The 22,125-nt window shown below is 49.1% G+C and overlaps 2 pseudogenes across 1 annotated transcript in view; both read right to left on the bottom strand.

The window, feature by feature from the left end:
* The window catches only part of LOC146869043 (E3 ubiquitin-protein ligase TRIM39-like), a 187,508-nt pseudogene that overhangs the window by 144,531 nt on the left and 20,852 nt on the right, over positions 1 to 22,125 (bottom strand). The window lies entirely within an intron of this gene.
* Positions 18,785 to 22,125, bottom strand: part of LOC146869046 (28S ribosomal RNA) — a 7,594-nt pseudogene continuing 4,253 nt past the window's right edge.

Raw genomic sequence — 22,125 nt, 5'->3', positions numbered from 1 at the left:
TGCCTCGAGGGAACCCTGCAGCATCTTCAACTTTATGTAGGAAGGTGGATATCTGACTATGGTTACCCCCAACTTTTTGCCTAGTGTCTAGCTGGTTTTTCGACTTAGTTGGCCTGAGATCCTGCCATTCAGGGTGTCAGGCTGTCTGCTCTCTCGTTAAAATGGACTCCATGTAGCCTAGGTACATACCCAATTGGTAAGGATCACCTTATTGGACCCTGTACAGTGTACCCTAGGTACCCAGGGCATAGGTGTACCCTAGGCCTCCCAGGGGCTGCAGCATGCATTATGCCACCCCTGGCCTGGCCTTCCATTATGACACAACTGGCTGATCACTCAGCTGGGGCAAGGTAATGTAATCACCCCTTGCTTAGGTGTAGTATTCCTATACCTACCTTATATATAGACACATGTGTACCTATCAACCACTCCTATGGCAGGCCTTAACAATCCTGGAAGCAGAGTGCTTGGTAACATGTGAGATGGTGCTCTAGCATGAGCTGAGCCTGTCTGCAGCTTTCGGAACCATGTCCTTATAGCTGTTCTATGATATAGCCTACCATATACTCTTAAAGTGCCTTATAATCTTAAACGGTTATGGTAACTATGGTTTGGCTTTATCAAAACATGTCGTGTAAGGTGTCTAACACTCTGGAATTATACCCCCATACCATTTCTGGTGATGGGGATATTATTCCTCCCTTCTAGAGGGAGAGACATGTTAAAAACCTACTTTGCTGTTTAACTCTGACCAAAGCCACAGCATCACAAAATGGATGCTGCTGCCACAGACACGAGTCTGACCTCCTGCTGCTGGGAGTGATCCCGGCAAGGGAGGCTTGGACAATAGGTTTCCTGCTTGACAGACAGACTTTAGTGTATTGGGGCAGGGAGGGCTGAAAGGAATGAGACACTGCCTGGGGCACACAAGGTGTCCCATGCATAGTCCAGTTCAAACCGGCGCTGGGGCACTCCAGCCCCAGCTCTGGCGCGAAACTGGACAAAGGAAAGGGGGTGTAACCATTTCCCTTCCTGGTCCCACCCATAGGAGGGACCTTGCAGGTAGCCCAGCCCACTAGCCCAGTATATCAGTAGGTAGCTGAGCCCTGCAGAATTAGATTATCCTGAATCTGCAACTTGAACAGAAATTCTGGACCTTCGACCTCAGGAAGACTGAAGAAATCTCCCTTGTGGCCAAGGAGTGACCACTTTGGGCAACCAGGCACCATCCAGCAACCGCTGCTTGCTTTGCGACTGATCCTACAAGGGACGACTGCAGAGACTGACCAGCGCCGAGACTTCCAGACACCTCTGAACCAGATCCACATCTACAGCAAAGCTGAGACCCGTGGAGGCGACGAGGGACCGGCGACTTGGGAAAAGTGGCTAGTAACTGACTAGCGCGACTTCTGAGGCTTCCTCGAGGCTGTGCTTGGGGAATTGAGAAGCCCCCATCCAGAGCACCATCTGCAAAGAAGATCAGCTCCCCACACTTCACGTGTTCCGCGTGGGGCCCTTCTGCACCTGAACTGCTCGACGTGTTGTCCGGTTGCTGGCCCGTTGGCTAGTGACCCTTTTGACGACGAACCTTTAATTTCACCTTGCTGGTCCGCTCCTCCAGACTGGCACTCGCTCCTCTGTGAAAAATAAGCACCCCAGACCTTCCTGGTCTGCACCAGAAGCAAGTCCCCCATTCTGCGTGGGTTCCGCTTGCCAAGGCTTGTTGGGTCCTAACTCGACATCGACGCCGCCGACAGCAAGAGCCTTCGTGGGACAGCTCGCCTCCTGGTCCTGGTCGTCCTCGAAGTCTCCTGGTACCCGTGGCTGCTGCGACAAGCTTCACCTCTTCACCTGCATCTGCACGACATCGCCTGGTTCCTTCCCGGCTCCTGGCTGGTGACCTAGACTCGGTCCCTTCTGCATGCAGGTATCCTTCCTTCTTGATTCCATCCTTGGGATCCACCGCACACTCTTCACTGACTGCCTGTCAGCAACTTTCCTTCACACAAGGGTATTGACTATCCTAGGGTCTAGTTTCCAAGTCTCGAACTCCTAGCTACTCCAGAAGTGTCCTAAAACTCTTAATTTCTAATAACTACTATTTCTATCGACTTTTACGCATTACGCGTGAGTGTTTCCACTCTGCACCTGAATCCCGTGGGCCTCCCACTTCCTAACCTTTGGTAGTATAGTGTAGCCCCAGCGATTCCCTAGGCCTAGGCCTATTCTGTGTTCGTGACAGTGGTTCTTATACCACTTACTTAGTATCTGGTTTGCGTGGCCCCTAGGGCCTAACTGTATTACTTACCTGTGTGACTTAATGCATGCTTAAATAAGACTGTGTTGTACTTGCCTCGAATCTCATAAAGAGTGCTGAGGGTATTTTGACTAGAATAAATACATTCTATTTTGATATATATCTGTTGTGGTGTCCTTTCATTTGGTATTCAAGGGATTACAACTGGTATAACAGCTGGCTTCACATGCCATACAGAGTTTAGCCTAAGACTGCTCTTGTCCATGCTACCACTAGGATAGCTGGTCTATAAGGTTGACTTAACAACCAATCACTAGAATTAGTGACATCATACATCAGGCCAACTTCTCAGACTTTACGCCTCCGTGTTGTGAGTTTGCATCCCCTTTCTCACCAACACCGTCTAAGCGGCAAAGTCAGCATCCACAGCCATGACTACTCTGCACCCGGGCCCTATGAGTCAGGTATTATTCAAATGACTGCCCAAACTTGGTCCTATGACCTGCCTCACCATAACCCCCATGGTTTCCGCAGAACTCAACCTGCAAGTGACCATTTCACACTAGCCCATTTTCCCCATTGACCACAATGTTAATACTTTGCAAGAGTGAAATGCACAGATTTTTTTTCCCCCACTTGAAAATCATTGTACTGCTACTAATTACTATTATAACGCCTTGGCATTCTGTGCATCTTGTGAGCTCACCCATTAATTCCCGCCATTTACCCAGCCTCTGCCTCCCCCACAGACCCGCCCCTTCCCAGAACTACTACTTATGCAGGCCGCTTTATGGCCTCTGCGAGTCGTCCCCTGACCTTCTTGTCTGCGCGCCACTTCCTGCAGCCTCTGCCTAGCATTCCTGTCACTGACGCTGCAAGTCCCCGAGACCCGGGTTCAATCCTACTGTGCTCTCGCTAGTTTGGTTAGTTTTCAGTTTTAGTTCATTGTTACTTCATTGTACTGCTACTAATTACGATTATAAATCTTTAACATTCTGTGCATCTTCTGCGCACACCCAGTCCTTCCCGCCATTTCGCCCAGCCTCCCCACAGACCTGTCTCCTTTCACGACTACTACTTATGCAGGCCGATTTGTGCGCTAAAGGCTAGGCCTCCTGTGCCCATCCGCACCCGGATTGCGCCCAGCTCCAGGACACCTGGTTCCTCGGCCATACGGCACTACACCGCCGCAGAACTCCTCGCCCTGGTCCGAAGCACCAAGCCAACAACTGCTGCAGTTCCTCACCCAGACGCATAGAGGGACCCTTCGCTGCCGATTCACCTGCGGCACCTACACTACAGCACCCACTCAGCCAACCACCAGTCTTACAGAACTACTACGGTGCATTCTGCTCAACGCCAGATCCCACAGCAAACATGCCACGGAAATCTGGGGCCCCATCTCCGCCCTCAGTCCCGATGTACTTTGAGACCTGGCTCACATCTTCCTCAGCCCCCGACATCGCAACTGCAACACACCACGGCAACAAGATATTACACAAGAACCGTGCAAATAAACAAGGAGGAGACGTCACCATCACTCACAATGAGACCCTCCAAAGCACCAGCACCGAAGACGACATCTCATGGAACACCTCAACTTCCAGATCAAGGCTGACTCACAAACACTATAAGAGGAAAACTCGTATATAGACCACCGGGTCGCCACCCCAGCTTCTGAAAAACCCTCGCCGAGATCATCAACCCCCCCCCCAGCTATCAACTCCAAAAATGACATCTTCCTCAGTGACCTGAACTTTCACCTAGATGACACCAACGACCCCAACTCCGCTAACCTCCTAGAAAGCGTCAACATCATCGGACTCATGCAACTAGTCACCAGCCCCATACACTGCACAGGATATAGTCTCGACCCCATCTTTACAACAAGCGACAGAATCAAATTCAGTCACACCACCGAACTCACCTGGTCAGACCACAGCATCGTCTACTTTACCATAGCAGTCCCACCACGTCACATTGCTCCCACTCCTACTCACCACAGTTGGAAGAATGTCATCAAGCCCACCTGGACAGCCTCCCTCGCTGCCCACAGACCCCATACCTCCAACATCCTCTAGACAGACGTCCCAAAAAAATTCCAACTGGATCTCCCGATGCACCGACACTGTCATCGACATGAAAGAGGCCAATACGAGAAGCTTCACCAAACACACCATCAGGTTCACCCCTGATCTCCGGACACTCAAAGATGCAAACAACTCGACAGATGAAGGAGCTCAGACAAAACCCCCTCAAACCACACCACCTTCAAAGCGGCCCTCAGCAAGTACCATCACCACCTCAAGGAAGCCAAAAAGGATGCCTTGGCCACCCGCTTAGAGGTATGCACCGACACGAAATAACTCTTCAGCATCAAAGTATTCACCTGCCATGCTGCCACAGAGACCACAATCTCCCAGACCCAAGCACTCTGGGACTCCCTGGCTGACCACTTCCACAACAAGATAACAGACATCTACAACAACTTCTACGAGCAGCCCTCCAACCTCAACCACCTCTTCACAGACAATGACAACCACAGCCACCTCATCACCTGGACCCCTCTCACCACGACCACCAACACAGCGATCACGACCACCAACACAGCGATCATGACCTCCAATCACTCCATAGAACCGACCGACCCCTGCCCCAACACATCTTCAACCAAGGAGGGAAGGAAATCGGCGACGCACTCGCCACCATCCTCAGCTCCTCCATCACTACCACCACCACCTTTCCAGACGCCTGAATACACACAGAGGTGAAACTCTCCTAAAGAAGCCTTCCGCCAACCCCAACGAGCTCAAGAACTACTGGCACACTGCACTGCTCCCTTTCCTGTCCAAGGTCTTGGAAAAAGCCATCAACCGCCAACTTACAGACGATCTGGAAGGTAACAACCTACTTGATCCTACTCAGTCCAGCTTCCGCTCCAACCACAGCCTCTACACTGCCCTGACAGCCGCAACCAACGACATCAGAGCTGCCTAGACTGTGGCAGGTCGGCGGACCTGATCCTCCTCGACCTCTCAACAGCGTTTGAGACTGTATGCTACCACACACTCCTCACCAGACTCCACCACATTGGTATCAGAGGAAATGCCCTCAAGTGGATCTCCTCCTTCCTCACAGGACACACACAAAGAAACCACCTCCCGCCGTTGTAGTTAAGTGGGTTTCTGTTGCTGTAACCCCCCCCCACCCACTTTTTGCCAGACTGCTGATGCACTTTTTCTTGGTGTGCCCTGGGTCCCTGCCAATCAGATTCCCAGGGCCTGTGTTCTTTCCCCAAAAACCAACCCCAATTGGCATCTCTGGCCACATGTCAGCCCCTGGTAAATGGTACCATAGGTACCCAGGGCACTGTGACCAGGGAAGGCCTCTAAGGGCTGCAGCACTTACTGTGCCACCCTCAGAGGCCCTGTACCCTGACACTCACACACTGCCTTTGCAGACTGAGTGCCTTGGCGCAAAACAAAGTGAAGAGTCGACATGGCACACATCCCTGTGTGCCATGCCCACAAACCACTGCCCTGGCATTCATCAGTCACCCCTCTAGCTAGGTGCCCTATGCCAGTGGTGAGGGAGCAGGAGCCCTGTACCCCTACAGTGCTCAAATCCATTCCTGGTCACTGTAAGTGCAGTGCTGCCATTAAGAGTATATGGTGTTGGAAGTTTGTCATTACGAACTTCACAGCACCATAATGGCTACACTGAAGACTAGGAAGTTTGGTATCAAACTTCTCAGCACATTAAACCCACACTGATGCCAGTGTGGGATTTAATGTAAAATGCACAACAGAGGGCATCTTGGAGATGCCCCCTGAAATTCGACCAACTTCCAATGACCTGACTGAGTGGCTGCCTAGGCTGCCACCACCAGACAGGTTTCTGGACCCCTGGGTCGAGAGCTTGCTGCTCTCGGGGGTCTGAAACAATGCACATCTTGGGACGAGGTGCCAAGCCTCCTCCCCCAGGATGGGCAAGGTTCACGAAGGAGCGGATTCAAAGGCATGCCGCCTTTGTGAGCCTCTTCAGACCATTTGCTGCTTTCAGCAACTGGTCCCCACTGGTTCTACCCCGCCGCTGCTCTCGGGGGTCTGAAACAATGCACATCTTGGGACGAGGTGCCAAGCCTCCTCCCCCAGGATGGGCAAGGTTCACGAAGGAGCAGATTCAAAGACATGCCGCCTTTGTGAGCCTCTCCAGACCATTTGCTGCTTTCAGCAACTGGTCCCCACTGGTTCTACCCTCCCCACTTTGGGCGGGAGAACCGTGTGAGGAAAGGAGGTGTGCCCACCTCTGCTAACTCCACCCCTCAGGTGGGGGAGGCGAGGTGAAGCATAACCTCGAGTCCCCGCCATCTTGAGGATGGGGGGACCCAACCAACCAGGGACAGGCTCCTGCCCCCCTCCCACAGGAAAGTGGCAGAATAGGGGGTGTACCCACCCCAGGGAAGGAACCCATTGGTCCCTGCCCTTACCTACCTGTAACGCCCCTAAATTTAATATTTAGGGGCGCCCTGAACCTGCCTTCCTCTGATCCAGCCTATCTACAGGAAAAGAAGATGAGGACGAAAAGCCGTGCAGAGCTAACAAGAGGATGAAGCCCACTGACTTGGCCCCAGCCCTACAGGGCGGTCTCCCCTCGAACCTGCTCCTGCGAAATCCCGGCGTGTCCAGCAGCCGGCAACCTCACAAACCCCGGAGGACCTGCCTGCTATCACTTTCCAAGCTGTTTCTCCCGTGAACACCGGATGTGTTTGAATTGCAGCTTCTGGTGCCAGCCAGGAACCACGATTCCAGCACACTCTGCACCCGCCGAATCGGGACCGAGCAGACAAATACCACGAGGAGCTCTCCCCCGCGATTCTGAGCCGAGATCCAGCGACCCCTGACCTGCATCAAGCCTCCTGACGACGCCTGCAGCCTCAATCCAGAGGACCCCCACTACCGCGACCAGAGCGGGTAGAAAATCCATGTCTCAAGGCCCCCTTGCCCCCGACCCCCCACGGCCTTGTGTGCCCAACCCAGCGGTGCCTAACAAACCCTCTACATCTCAACTTAACCCTCGAAGTGGTGGTCACTCCTGGAAGATCCCCGTCCCCGAGCCTGCAGTGTTTCTTTGTCTCCATTGAAGTCAACAGGGAACCCAACCTCAAAATAGCACCCTGCACCCGGCCGCACTAGTGCCGCTGAGGGTGCCCCCTTTGTGCTAACTTGGTCCCCAACTTGCCCCAAGATAAACCCTAGGAGCTTTGCTCCCACAACCCCGTGGCCTGCTTGCCAGCAGCCACCAACCGGAGCCCCCCTATCCTCCATAGGATAACATTGGGCCTCAACACTCTGAACCCGGCCGCCCCAGTGCCGCTGAGGGTGCAACAACAGTGCATCACTGACCCTGGGGGACCCCGGAGTCTAACCTCAGAACCTTAACTTCAAAGACCGAATACCGAAATCTGATTCTCCTCATAGAATAACATAGAAACATTTTGGGACAAAAAGTGTCAAAGTGTCGACTTTTGAAAACTAAGAATACTCCTTAAAAATCACACAAATAATCTAAACTCATTTTTTCAACTGTTTTCAGGAAATGTCCCAGTGCTGAATCTAGGTATCCAGCACTGAGTAAGAAAAGTAACGTTAAAGTAACTTACCTACAAATGTAATTTCCTTCCATAGGATAACATTGGTGATTCTATGTGAAAAAGTTTAAGTGTCAACATTTGAAATACAAGAATATTCTTTTCAAATCGTACAACTAACTAAAAGGTATTTACTCAATTGGTTTCAGGAAATGCCCCGGTGCTGAATCGAGGATCCAGGACTGTGTTAGTAAAAGTAATCCCAAAAGTAATTAACTGCATTTTACTTAAAAAGCCCATTCATTCGAATGTACTATACCTGCTAAGTGTTGTAAACTGCTTAAACTGTAACCAAAATCAGTACAAGTTATACTGAAATTTTCACACAAAGTAATTTACTACTGCAAAGTACTTCTATGCTTACCTGTACCAGGCTTGCTTGGTTCTAGAAATAAAAAGTATATTTTTATACAACAACAATTGGCCTAGAGTTCAGTTCTTGAGTGTGTGAAATCATTTGCTGACTGAGTGGGTACATCAAATGCTTAACACTGTCCTCTGATACTGCCTTACTGCTCGACCAAGCTACCACTTTAGAGAGTAAGGTTCTATCTAACTTTAACCTCTACCAAACCTCTGGAGACCCTTGGACTTCATACACACTGTACCTCACTTTGGTGGAGCGTTCATAGAGCCAGTGTCTTACAACCGTTCACCTCTGAACCGAAGATCATCATCTGCGAAGTACACCAGGGATTGTCCCCGAGACTCACCCTCTTCAATGCCTACATGACCCCTTTGGATGACATCGCACACACAGAATCAACATCAATCCATACGCTGACAACACCAAACTCATCCTCTCCCTCACGGAAGACAAAGTCACCACCAGACAACTTCCAGAACGCCATGACCAAAGTCGCCAACTGGATGAAATCCAACTGCCTGAAACTCACAGACAAGAAAGAGGTTCTGATCTTTAGGAACACCACCTCCCCTTGGGACGATGCATATTGGCCCCCTGCACTTGATCGTGTTACCACCCCTACCAACCACACCCGCAACCTCAGAATCATCCTGGGCAACCAATTCTCCATGAAACAAATAGGTCAACTCAGTAGCCTCCTCCTGCTTCCACGCTCTCTGCATACTTCGTATGATTTTCAGATGGAGCCCCATCAGCACCAGGAAGACAGTCACCCAAGCCCTTGTCACCAGCCAACTGGAGTACGGAAATGCACACAACCCACCTCCTCAAACCACTCCAGACAATACGGTCGGTCCGATCAATGTTGCTTTTCAAAAGGGACAGCAGGGGTTATAAACAAAATATGCTTCACTGATTGGAATGATGTCAAGGAAACCCCTTTCATATTCAAAATTGAATTCATAGTTCTCCTCTGTGTAGTCAATACATTGTGTTTCTATCCTCTGTAGCGGTCTTCATCAGGACAGGGTTCCTAGTTTCGGGGACCCGTTGACAATGTGAAATATCCAACCTCTGCCTCGCAGAGCGTGATTGGGTAACTTATGTCCTGTGCCAGGGCAAAAGCACAGAAGGTAGTCAATGAACTGTATAACAGAGTATGTTGTGATGAAAATGTCTTGAGAATGGTAAGCAGGTGTATATTCCTGCACCGAGTGTCTGTCTGCACGAGAAACTGATCTGACTTGTGTGGCCAGGTAATCATGCTAATATAACGTGGGCACAGAGGCCTAGTCCTACCCCTGGTAACGCAAAGCTCAGAACCTGTTGTGTAAGCTGGAGAGGCAGTTGAAGCGTACCCTCATAACCGAGATGACACTACTTTTCATGCCTGAGTTAGACACCTAAAGTTGTAGTTGCAGTGCTACAAGTATTGTACATCATTAGTGAAGACCAGACCTGTTTCCTGTGCCAGATGAGAGCGCAGTCTACTGTAAAAGTCTGTTTTAGTGTGAGCCCCAATCTCTTGCGCTAACCTTTTGTGTGAATATCCAGTGCATATATGTACCGAAGATGTGTAGCACAGATGTGTTAGAAGGACTCCGTATGGTGAGGGTTTTAGTTCTAGGACAGTGGGATCCACATTAGATAGCCCATTGTAGCACGGCACAAGATTGAGAGTGGATACAGCTTCCCAATGGAAGTGTATCAATTGAATTCCTGCAACTGGAGGGTGGAGACCCAGACACTAAAGTGAGTGAGTATGGAGACAGGGAGAGAGGAAGATTTGGGGCCCAGTCTCCTCTTTTGTCGGTCCTCGATAACTGCTTCAGGAAGGCGGATGACAGCCAGGTGCAGAGGTCTTACACTTCCTTGTGCCCCTGTTTTGGGCACTCCTGCCAAAGCCAGCATCATTGCTACCACCTGCGAGTGTCATCACCTTGTGCAAAGGCTGTGCCTGTGAGACATCCAGAAAATTTCAAGAGAATCAAATCAAACAAGTTTTAAGGCCTGAGAGAGCGGATCTGCATCCCCTCTTTGCAAAAAGAATATAAATAAAAGTAGGACTCACTTTCTTCCAATTCCAAGTTCTTCTTGAACTAGGAATGCTACATATAGTATATGAAGAACTGCTGTGTCCCCATCGATGGAGTCTGCATAACAGACAGGCTCCCAGAGATGAGGAGACATCACCTGAAGTCTACACTTCGTGATAGGAGAGCTAATGTGCCTAGCACCTAGAAGCCAGCCTGGTAAGAGGGAACAAGAGTGCCAAGCACAACAGCAATACATCCTGCCCAGGACAGAGCCCAGTATATGTCAGCCTGAGAAACACTCAGAGAAAGCGGACTGCCATTCGGAGAACAGCCAGGAGAAATCTGTGTTGTGCAGGGTCTTCCAGTCTCCCTGAGCAGTTCCCAAACCATTCAGGAGAGAACCAACATTGAGTTGTCCGGTGACCTGATATGTGCCGGCTGCTGCCTGACACCAGAACAGCCCCCAAGAAGAACCGCCATCAATGTTGCTGTGAAAGCACTGATCCGCCCTAGGAGACCACAACTATCAAAGAAGAGCTTTGCAATGCAGGCCTCCTGAACGGATTATCGCCAGCAGTCCTTGGCCTGAGTGAAGCTGCCGCTACAGCTCCACACAGCTGGTGCTAAAAGGTACAGGTCCGTCGAGCATGCATGCAAATGGTATCAAAGCCATAACCCCATCAAAAAGGCAGAGACAAATCTACAATCTGAGCAGTTAGTCTACGTAAACCTTGAGTCAAAAGCGATTGAACTGATCTACACATGAGCTGGTTTGGTGATCTAGAGCAAACTGCACCTGTGCTCGAATGAGGCCTACACCCATGTGACATCCTGTGGATCGTAGACATTAACAAGCATTTACAATGCAATGGTCTCGGCATTGGTAAAGTTAGAGCTATTGGCATTGCTCATGACATTATTTTTGTTTATGTTTTTGTTTTTAAAACATTTAAAGAAACAGCATTGTTATTTACAATGTCAATAGCTTAATCACTCTCAAACGCGAGACCTATTGCATTTGCACCCACACACAGAGCCACACACCCAAAGCCACTCACATTGAGCAACCCACACACAAATAGAGCCACCCACAGAGCCACCTACACACACACAGTTACCCACACACAGACAGACCCACCACGCATAGAGCCACCTCCAAAAAAAAGCCACCCACACACAGAGCCACACAGAGCCACCCACACACACAGAGCCACCCCCACACACACAGAGCCACCCCCACACACACACAGCCACCCCCACACACACAGCCACCCCCACACACAGCCCTGACAGGAAGGCAGGGTAATACTGGCCTGGCAGGCTGCGTGTGGTCGGAAGTTTCAAGACTGGAGATAGTCGTGTTCTGTATTCACCACTGTGATGAGGAGGGGTTAGGAGTGCTCAGAATAAGGGAAGTACTTCAACTCAAACCCTGAAGGAGAGGCACATAAAAGTGTGCCCCAGTACTCCCCCCAGAGGACCCCCCCTCGCCCGTACTCACTGTGAGCCTCCTGAGCGCCTATGACACTAGCCACGCACCCAGTGCCCGGTGGTAACATCGGCCGCCCCTCTCCCTAACGAGGTCCACCCCCTCGCCTGTACTGATTGTGCCGCTGTTGTGCCGACCTCCTGAGCGCCATCCCTACTGTTCATGGGCCTCTTGCGGAACAGGTCTGCTAACATATACATAGGGAGGCTGCCAAACCGAGCGTGGTGTAACCACGCTCGGTAGTAAATAAAACAAGTGAAAAAAATAGGAAAATTAAGAAGTCAAGTCTCAACCAAACCAAAGTGAAACAATAGAGAAAGAGTAATGAACAATAAAAAACAATTAAAACAGCGACAGAAAACAATAAGAAAGAAATACAACAATTGGAAAGTAATCAAGTAGGATAACATGGGATTAAGAGCTCTGTAAAGAAACAACGAACAGATTGAAATTATTAAAAGTATGTCTCGATAAAAGTAAAAGAAAGACACGTGATGATTGAAAGTATAGATGAGAGATAAACTAAAGCAAGTGGAGTTGAGGCAGCGCCCATCCCCCTACCCTTCGTCACCACGGCACTGCTGGGGGTGGGGGGGTACAGGCCTGTTGGCTGGCAGGCGGGGGCTTTCACACTCACCTCACTGATCGTATCGCCCCAGGCTCCCCTCCAGCAGCCTCCAGCTCCATGCTCAACCCTAGAGTGAGGGTGTATCTGCGCCAGGGTGCCTCCTTCCACAAGTGTTTCCCGCCTGCACCCCTGAGGCCTAGAAGCCCCCGCGGCCCGCAGAGACCCTGAGCACAAAGTGCCTGTCAGCGGAACAAAGAAGGTGCTCCCAACTTTACCCGGATCTACAGCAGCCCTCCCCCTAGCTGTCTTTGTAATTTACTTTGATCATGTGTCTTGTTTACACACTCCCTCTCCATCCCCCCTTTCCGCCCCTCACGTTCCGTGTTGCCCGAAGCAAAACTGCATATTAATAATAAATCGGTGGACAGTGCATGCTGTGTGGTTGTTCACGGGAAGGACGGCTGGGGAACCCGGAGTACACCGGGAGCAGGCTTAAAGCGCACGCAGGAGTGCACCAACTTGTCATGCTCACTTCTCCCTAAATTCTTCTCCCTCACCCCCTCCTTTCTCTCCATCCAGGGAGAAGTGTTCTCTGTGGGGAAAATGGGAAAGCAGGTTCTACGGGGACGGCAAGTGGCAAGCAGATGCCGTTCCAGTAAGCGACCTCGGAGTCATATTTAAATGGACTGGTCGTGGACGGTGGCTCGCATGCCGTGGTCACATGCCGGGAGTCGCAGAGGGGACTGCACAGCGCCACGCACTCTGAGCACTGCTGGGCACCGGCGAGAGATCTGCATGCTGCTGAGACATGATATCCAAACACTGGCTCAGACCAGGATTTGTGCACTGCCGAGAAATCTGCACGCTGCTGAGACCAGACATCCGTGCACTAGGTTTGAGGAAGGCTCCTCTAACTTCTCCATGCTTAGAATCACACTGTGGCAAACAGTCGTCCCTTTCAAATGCAAGGGCTGTTTTAAAGCAGTTTCGTTTGTCTTTATCAACCAGGATAGTTACTAAAGTATTTAATGGAATGTGCACAACCGTTTGAAGGGCGAATCCCGTAAAAGCTTTCGGAATAAATTGTTCGGGTGACTCAACGCTCGCCAACAATTATATTTGTTTGTTTTTTAAGGACTAGAAATGCAGAAGTGCAATCTTTACCGATTAGTTAATCAATGCCAAAGAATACAACCTCGGAATAAAATAACACGAGAAACGAACGTCTTGCCCAGAAACGTTGAAGTGTATTATTACTCGCGACAGATATCAGCAGAATTAACGATTCCAAATTACTACCAATTCTAGTCCAGACTTCCGTTCGACAAACCACTCTGTTCAGTGGGTTCATTTAAGATGAACAGTTACCCACTCCCAGGGGTGCACGACCAGGGATAGACCACGACGCCCCTGGTGACACGGAGTCACCCGGTAACTCTAAAAAGTATCCTTGCTTATAGGGGTCTGGTGCCGAGGGCCACAACAGAGCTAGGGGTGGCGCTGGCTTGTTACTTGATTGGTGTTTGCCCTCTTGCATCCTGCCCTCGCGCTCCCATTGCTGTTTGGCCAGAATTTGGTCTAGTTTCAAATATTAGCTCACCTGAAGAAGAAACTGAGTGCACAAATACAGCGCAAAGACACGCGCTCACCTTCTTCGCAGGCGCCGGGGGGCGGGAAGCCCAGTGCCAGGAGCCCCAGCACGACCGCCGCTCTCATGCTGACATTGTGTGCAGGTCTCGGACGCATGCTGCTGCTCAGACGTCACATTCTCGGGGATCGCAACTGCGAGCTCGAGCCGCGCTCCGTAGCCTTGAGCTTCCCTTCAGGACTCCCAGGCGGCTGCAGCTCTGTCACTGAGCCGAGAGCTCGGGGGAGGGCCCAGGCCGTGACTCGCTGCGTCATGCATGACTTTCAGGCAGGAAGCGCTCCTCTTACTCCCCAGGGAGCGGAGCTTTAACTCTTAACCCCCCGGGTTTCCAGTCAGAGGCCAACACGTGTTTTTCATGTTCAAACTGGACCCTTGGAGAGGTGAGGAGACCAGAGCAGCAACCGGACGAAGGGGGAGCGGACGAGCACACGACTGCCTTTCTCCGAGGCACAGCAGAAAATGCCTCGGAGAAACGCAGCGTCGTTTTCGGATTCGGGGGCGTGTTTTGCTGTTGTCTCCTCCCTGAGACTTTTCGCAAAAAACACGCCCCCCGATCCGAAAAGGACGGGGCAGGATTAGAGTGACGGGACCTCTTCTCCAATGGCTGGCCAGCATTTACTAGGCCAGCCAATGGAGAACAGGGAAGAAGAGGGGCGGGTTCAAGCCCCTCTTCTCCAAAGTCATTATGTCTCGCGAGCGAGACTGCGCAAGCGCAGCCATCGCTAGCCGAGACCTAAAAAGGGCACCAGAGGGAGTGTTGCGCCTCTCTAGAGATCGTACAATGCCACTATGTAATTGTACCTTTATTGAACTGTTCGATATTTCGGTTTTCTGTTAACTTAAAGGTCTTTCTTTCAAACTAAAATTAAGCATTGGGCCAGACATAAAATTATTGTGCTTGTTGGCTGACTGTTGAGTTCTGAGTGCTTGCCCCGTTCTCTATCTTTATGAGAGGCCTTTGACTGCTTGATCTTGCTGTCTGTGCAGAAAGGAATGCCTTCGGCCCACCCTCCAAAGCCATAAGGACAGCCCCCTGGACACAAGAAGCAAATGGCCTCAACCGCCATGATTGGGGATCACTGTCCTGTTCACCGGCCCTCCCCCAATGCGGTCTGACTGTGCAAAAGGAGTGCAGAGCTGTGAACTGGTGTTTCACAGCAATAAATGGGTACTCAGGTGAGAATACAATCAGGTGGCATAGCGACAAGTAAGGTAACAACCACTACAGAATAAAGAGTGTACATTAGGAAAAATATCTCACGAAAATTGTGGGAGAGCTTAGCAAATACCATGAGCTGTTTATAGCAATGACACCTTCTTTAACTTTATCACCATAGACACCTGATGAACTCTTAAATGTCACGTCATATTTGGCGTCTGAGTGATCATCAACGTGCACTATTGATGATGCGTTTCAGTACAGCCCTTTCTTCCCGTCTGAGCCAGGGCCATGTGTCCTAGTTCTCCTGGGGAGTTACGTCCAGTTGTGCCCCTGTTGCGTTACAGGACAGCCCTTTCTTCCGGTCTGAGTCTGGGCCATGGGTCCTAGTTCTCTTGGGGTGCTACGTTCAGCTGTGCCCCATCTTTGTAACAGCAGTTTAATGCAGGCATAAAATATGACACATGGAACTGTGGCCCATATATGAGACTGTTGCAGACGAACCTTGCAACGAGGACTGAGCTGAACAGATAATGTCTGAGATCAGTGGCTAAAGCGGAGTTGTACCCTTGTTGTTCCCAAGCTTAAAAATACATATGTCCTGAAGAAGGGAATGTCCATATCACGAAACTTGTCAAGATTAAAGGGCATTCAATTTAAAACTAATGAACTATTTCTAGGTTAAAATTCACTATAAAAAGGATTTTCCTTTGAAACAGAAGATTATGTGGAACGTGTGCACTCTACAAGCTAAAATATGTCCATGACGTGTCAGTTTCTCAGTACCCACGGGTTTTTCAGAAGTCATGCGGTTGGATATACCATTCATATGACTAGGTCAGGGATCACCAGCTCCACACCCAAGAAAGAAACTCAACAACACAATGTTGGAGTTCGCGTGCTCAATTTAGTATCTAGATCAGTGGCTCTTAACCTTTTGACTTCTGTGTACCCCCGGTTAACCATTACTGTAATCCAGGGACCCAAGGGGGAGGGAGCATACATGGTGCATCCCAGGAGAGCTTGTCAGCTCATTGGCTCAAGAGAGCCTTTCAAACACAAGGGGGGAGGGAGCACACCGCCTCTCCTCCCAGAACAGTTACCTTCATTGCATCCTGGTAAATGTAGCCCGCTTACTTTCAAAGTTGCTATAGTTGTTCACCAAAGTTGGTGCAGGTAGTGCTGTTATCTCTAGACATGTGTTTCTGGGTTTAGCCCTTCATCAGTAGAGATCAAAAGTAGTAGAGAGTAGAGAAAAGTCTTCAGGGGTAACTGAAATGGTGCCCAAGACTTCACAGGTCACAGTACCTCTCCATAGGCACACAGGTGCACCCACAATGGGCTTGTCAGCTCATTGGCTCAAGGGGGTCCTTTCAAACACAATGGGGGAGTCCTGGAATCCAGGGACCCTCATAATTACTGAAATCAAGGGACCCCAGCCTAAGCAATTTCGAAGATTTGTGCAAAATTATACACAAATATGGAAACACGCATTCATTAAACAAAAACATTCTGCTACATGCTCATTTTATTAATATTATATATTTTATTTCTTTCACGGATACCCCCCCCCCCCCCTCCTCAGTAAGTGTAGCAGACCTCAAAGGGTCCCTGGAGCACAGGTTAAGAAACGCTGATTTAGATGAACTCTATTGAATGTTATATGGTTCAATGATGTATATGCAATGCATGACATAATTACATTGCTAACACCTTTAGGAAGGATCTTACACCAAGCTTGCTCAGTCTGACGGATGGATAGATAGCTGCAGATCCATACATTCACAACTCCACTGAGGTACACATTTAAACAGACACGCACGTATATGTATATATGCTTGTAAGAACTTGCAGATGATATCTCCAGAAGTGCATACACAATCGTAGAAATGCCCACTCTCCAGGTGCACTCATGCATACACATTCACACACAGATGCACATTTATAATCTCAAAGATGTACAACTCCAGACCCCTGCATAAACAAACTCACCGAGGCCCGCACACACGCACATACAGATGCACTCATGTATTTGCAAACTTACAAATACCACCAGAACTTGTGATATGCAAATTTACAGACATTCACATATGGACGTACAAACTTGCAGCCAATAAATTCTGACTAAAGTATACAAATCCCCCAAACACACGGGCACACAAACGTGCACGTGTTGACAGATTCTGTGGCTCGAAATGCATACATACAAAGACACCCACAAACACTCAACCATGCCCACAAAAATACACAACTATAGAGATACACAGGCATGCATGCAATCCCACAGATTGCTCCAGAAGCATCCATAAATAAACACATACTTTAACACATGCATGTGAACATGTACACACAGACTGGTACTTACTCGCGGCCAGATAATGCCACACGTGTACATACATACACTTATGCACACTATTTAAGTATGCAAGTATTATGTTCGGAAGAGCAGAGAAATTTTTATTTTTGTTTATGTTAAGACACACCCTTGGCTGATTTCAGCCCCTATGTCCAACAGCAGTGATTCTGGTTACCCAGTGTGTACCACAACCCAATCTATAGGGTGTCTTATCAGCTTCTGTGGGTCTTAAATAGGGGTGGGCAGAAAACTACACTCCGCCAGCTTAGCAGATAAAGCCAGCCACCCCTGCTCACCGGCCCGGTCCCTGCTTCTGAAAGCAGCCAGGCCGGAGAGAGCCTCCCCGGGCCCCGGTGGACCCGTCTCCAGCGCCCGGACCCTCAGCTGGCTTGCAGGACGGGGGGCTCCCGCACCCCAGAGCCCGCCGGACGGAGCACGAGCCCCGGGCCCGGTCCCAGCTTCCGAACCCTAGCCAGGCCGGGGAGAGCCTCCCCGGGCCCCGGTGTACTCCCTTCCCCAGCGCCCGGACCCTCGGCTGGCTTGCAGGACGGGGGCTCCCACACCCTGGGACACTAGGACGTAGCACAAGCCCCGGGCACGAACCCAGCTTCCAAACCCTAGCCAGGCCGGAAGAGCCTCCCCGGGCCCCGGTGTACTCCCTTCCCCAGCGCCCGGACCCTCGGCTGGCTTGCAGGACGGGTGGCTCCCGCACCATGGGACAGAGCACAAGCCGCGGGACCAGGCCCAGCTTCCCAATTCTAGCCAGGCCGGGCAGAGCCTCCCCGGGCCAGTGGACCCCCAGTCCCCAGCGCCAGGACCCTTGGCTGGAACCAAGGAGGGTTAAGCCCAGGCCACGTCCTCTTCCAGACTGCCTGCCCGGGGAGCCCATTTTTCTCAACTATTAAGCCCCTACGTAGTGGGGGCTTATAGAAGTTTGGGGAAGGACAAAAGTTGCAGTTAGCCCGGCCGCCGGACCGCAGGGCCATCTGGTCGCCCGGACCGCAGGGCCATCTGGAAACCAGATGACCCGGCACGACCCAGCGCCCGGATGGCCTAGGAGGGTGCCATACCCAGTCACCCTTGCAGTCCAACGAGGGTGGCCAGGCGCTCCAAGGCAGCCGCTCGGGAGGCTCCTTCCCCCAGGGCTGCCCCCTTCCGTCCACGCTCCAGTCCACAAGCGAGGGGCTCTATGCACCGGCCCCCCGAGAGAGGCCGGCTATCCCAGGCCAACCGAGGATCCACTGCGTTATCGTTACGGTTTGGGGGGGGTGGGGGGGGGGGGACTGTGGGATTATGACTTCAAGGCGTTCAGTCATAATCCCACAGATGATAGCTTCGCCCCATTGGCTCCTCAGCCAAGCACATACACCAAATGTCTGAACCTGCGGTCCCTCTCGTACTGAGCAGGATTACTATTGCAACAACACATCATCAGTAGGGTAAAACTAACAAACTGTCTCACGATGGTCTAAACCCAGCTCACGTTCCCTATTTGTGGGTGAACAATCCTATGCTTGGTGAATTCTGCTTCACAATGATAGGAAGAGCCGACATCGAAGGATCAAAAAGCGACGTCCTCAAACTCCCCACCTGCCACTGTCCCTGGAGCGGGTCGCGCTGGGCGCTTGGGAGTCAGAAGCGAGAGCCCCACGGGGCTCGCCCCCCGCCTCACTGGGTAAGTGAAAAAACAATAAGAGTAGTGATATTTCACCGGCGGCCTGAGGGCCTCCCATTTATACTACACCTCTCATGTCTCTTCACAGTGCCAGACTAGAGTCAAGCTCAACATAGAAGTCTTCCCCCGCTGATTCTGCCAAGCCCGTTCCCTTGGCTGTGGTTTCGCTAGATAGTAGGTAGGGACAGTGGGAATCTCGTTCATCCATTCATGCGCGTCACTAACTAGATGACGAGGCATTTGGCTATCTGTACCACCTCGCGGTGGCTCATTCTGGGTTATTATGCTGCCCATCAGCGTCAAATCGGTTTTGCTTCCAACAATACAACATTTGTTTGCTCTGGAGTACAGCCACACTTTAAGCTGTCCTCACTGGAACTGGGGTCACGTATAGGCCAGAGATAGTACACCCTGCAGTACTATTCCAACAATATAAAATTGTCTACGAACAGTCCTGTTTAGCAGGACATCAATAATCAATGCAATATGTATTGACTATGTGTATGTAGTTATTTGAGACCTATTTTATTCAAGACGTTTCAATAGTCATGATGTACACATTTGTATCTAAATTATAATATAAGCACACAACTATAAAAATACACATCTATAAATTGCACATCTAGTTTGAAAATACATTTCTATAAAACTTCACATCTATAAAATCCACATCTATACTAATTCTTGTGTCAACTATTAACTATTACGTGACTGTTGAACCACATGTAGATATTAGTGAATCAACATTTAGGCTAATACGTTTATAAAAGTGACATGTGTGCTGTACTATAGTGTACATCTCAGTGTTTGGCCTGAAATGTAATTGTCCATGAATACCTGGCACATTTTTAGAGTGTCCATTAAAGTAGTCGGGCAAACATTCTTCTTGAATGGGAACGACATTTGCAGACCAAGATCAGCCAGAGCAACATCATTACATTGAGGCCAAATACCCCGACATCCGATAATAAAGCCATGAAATTTTACAGTTGGTAAGATCTTTGATTTGCTGTGATAGATCCGGATAGTATTTAACTTTACTCTCATACGCTAATTCAAGGGAATTCTGTGAGTTTTCATAACGAATTGAAACATCAACCACTACAGCAGTACCATTTTTGGTGAACACTACATATGGTTTTCTTAGTTCACCTTGACTATTTTTGACATGAGGTTCCCTGTATGTCATCCACCCACACCTTTTTGCTCTATCGATTAGCATTTCCAACACTTTGTTGTGCCTTTTTATCCTTATGTCCTTGGTTTTAGCACATGCACCTGAAATATGTGAAATTGTTCACACACAACTTTACAGTATCTACAAGTAGCAAATGTGCGGTTTCTTCCCCTAGTGATGGTTTCTCTAGTATACAGGACATTTGCTCTCAACATCAGCACAGCTATGTATTGATCTTCTTTTATTTTATTATGTTATGTTTGCTGATCCAAAAATTTGAGGTTGGATTACTTGCTAAGTATTTTATACCATCACCTTGGACAGGGAGATTTGCCCATTTCTCAAATTCCTCTTTACTCCAATCATATGTTGCTACCAAATTCAATTCATGACTCAGAAATCTACTGTCTAAAATGTTGAGTTTGTGTGTTTTAATGATGCTATCAATTTTTTCATTGATTACTTCTCCTGCATACATGAATGAATGAGCTATGTATACATCTGGAGCTTCCCTGAGATACAATAAGTTATTAACTTTGTTCAGAGCAATTGTCGTACATAACTTTGGAATACTGAGGCCCCCAAAGGATCTTTTCGAATACAGGAGACCATCACATGTGTATGCAGGTAGGTGTAGAAAATGTTTGACATACTTTATAATTGTTTGATCCAGAATGTTTAAAGTTTTCGCTTCTGTTCCTGTCATTTCCAGTTTAAATGACAGTTTAGGGATCAAGTATTGACACAATATTTCTATTTTCTGTGTGGGCTTAAGTGGTAAATTGTCAAGTTTGAGCCCAGTCAACAAGAATCTCATTAATTTTGTTGTTGCTTGAATGGCCAGTGTGTGGATCGAAGTTCAGTCCGAGGTATCTCTCACTTTCTCCTGGATGGATGTTTTCAATGTTTTGTTTTTCAAATTGCCATGGTTTACAGTTGTTTACCAGGATCTTATCTTTATGGTGACTTACATAGAATCCATGTGTTTTTTTCACATTAAGTTTTAATCCTGTTTTACTGAATTTTTCAATGATTTTCAGATTTGTACTCATTCCTTCCCAGGTGTTGCTGAGTACTGCGATGTCATTGGCAAAGGCCAGACCGTTGATTTGCTTGATGAGATCATTGGAGCCGAATGTGAAGCCCTTGCCTTCTTTCTGAAGATCACAGATCAGAGGATCCATGGCAATATTAAACAGCAGTGGGGATAAAGAGTCACCTTGCTTAACTCCTGACTTCATTGTTCTTTCTGGAGTTGCTTCATTGTTCACTGTAGAATATGACCATGGCTGACAGAGTCAAAAGCTTTTGAGATATCTATGAACACCACTGCCAACGAGCTTCTGTTTTTTCGTGCCCCTTTTATAATGTTTTGCAGAAGAGTCAGATTTTCGAGACAACCTCTCACCTTCATGAAGCCTTTTTGTCTCGTATTTATTTCAACGAAAAATGTGAGTCTTTTAGTTAATATTTTCGTGAACAACTTCATGAATGCCGTACCGATGGTAATTGGACGCCAATTACTTATATTTTGAGTTCGCTAATCGGTAAATTTTTAGGTATTAGTATTGACCGGTTCTTCTTAATACTGTCTGATACTCTTCTCATCAATAACCAAGACGATAAGATTCTGGGTAGTAGTCTTGGTTGCCTGCTATGCACTTTATTTAAGTCATTCAGACCAATCTTATCAGGCCCCACTGCTTTCTTTAAATCTGATTCATCAAAGGCTTTAGTTACTTC

This window comes from Triturus cristatus, chromosome 1_1, assembly GCF_964204655.1.
Source record: "Triturus cristatus chromosome 1_1, aTriCri1.1, whole genome shotgun sequence".
Lineage (NCBI taxonomy): Eukaryota > Metazoa > Chordata > Amphibia > Caudata > Salamandridae > Triturus > Triturus cristatus.
This window is presented reverse-complemented; position numbering and strand designations above follow the sequence as displayed.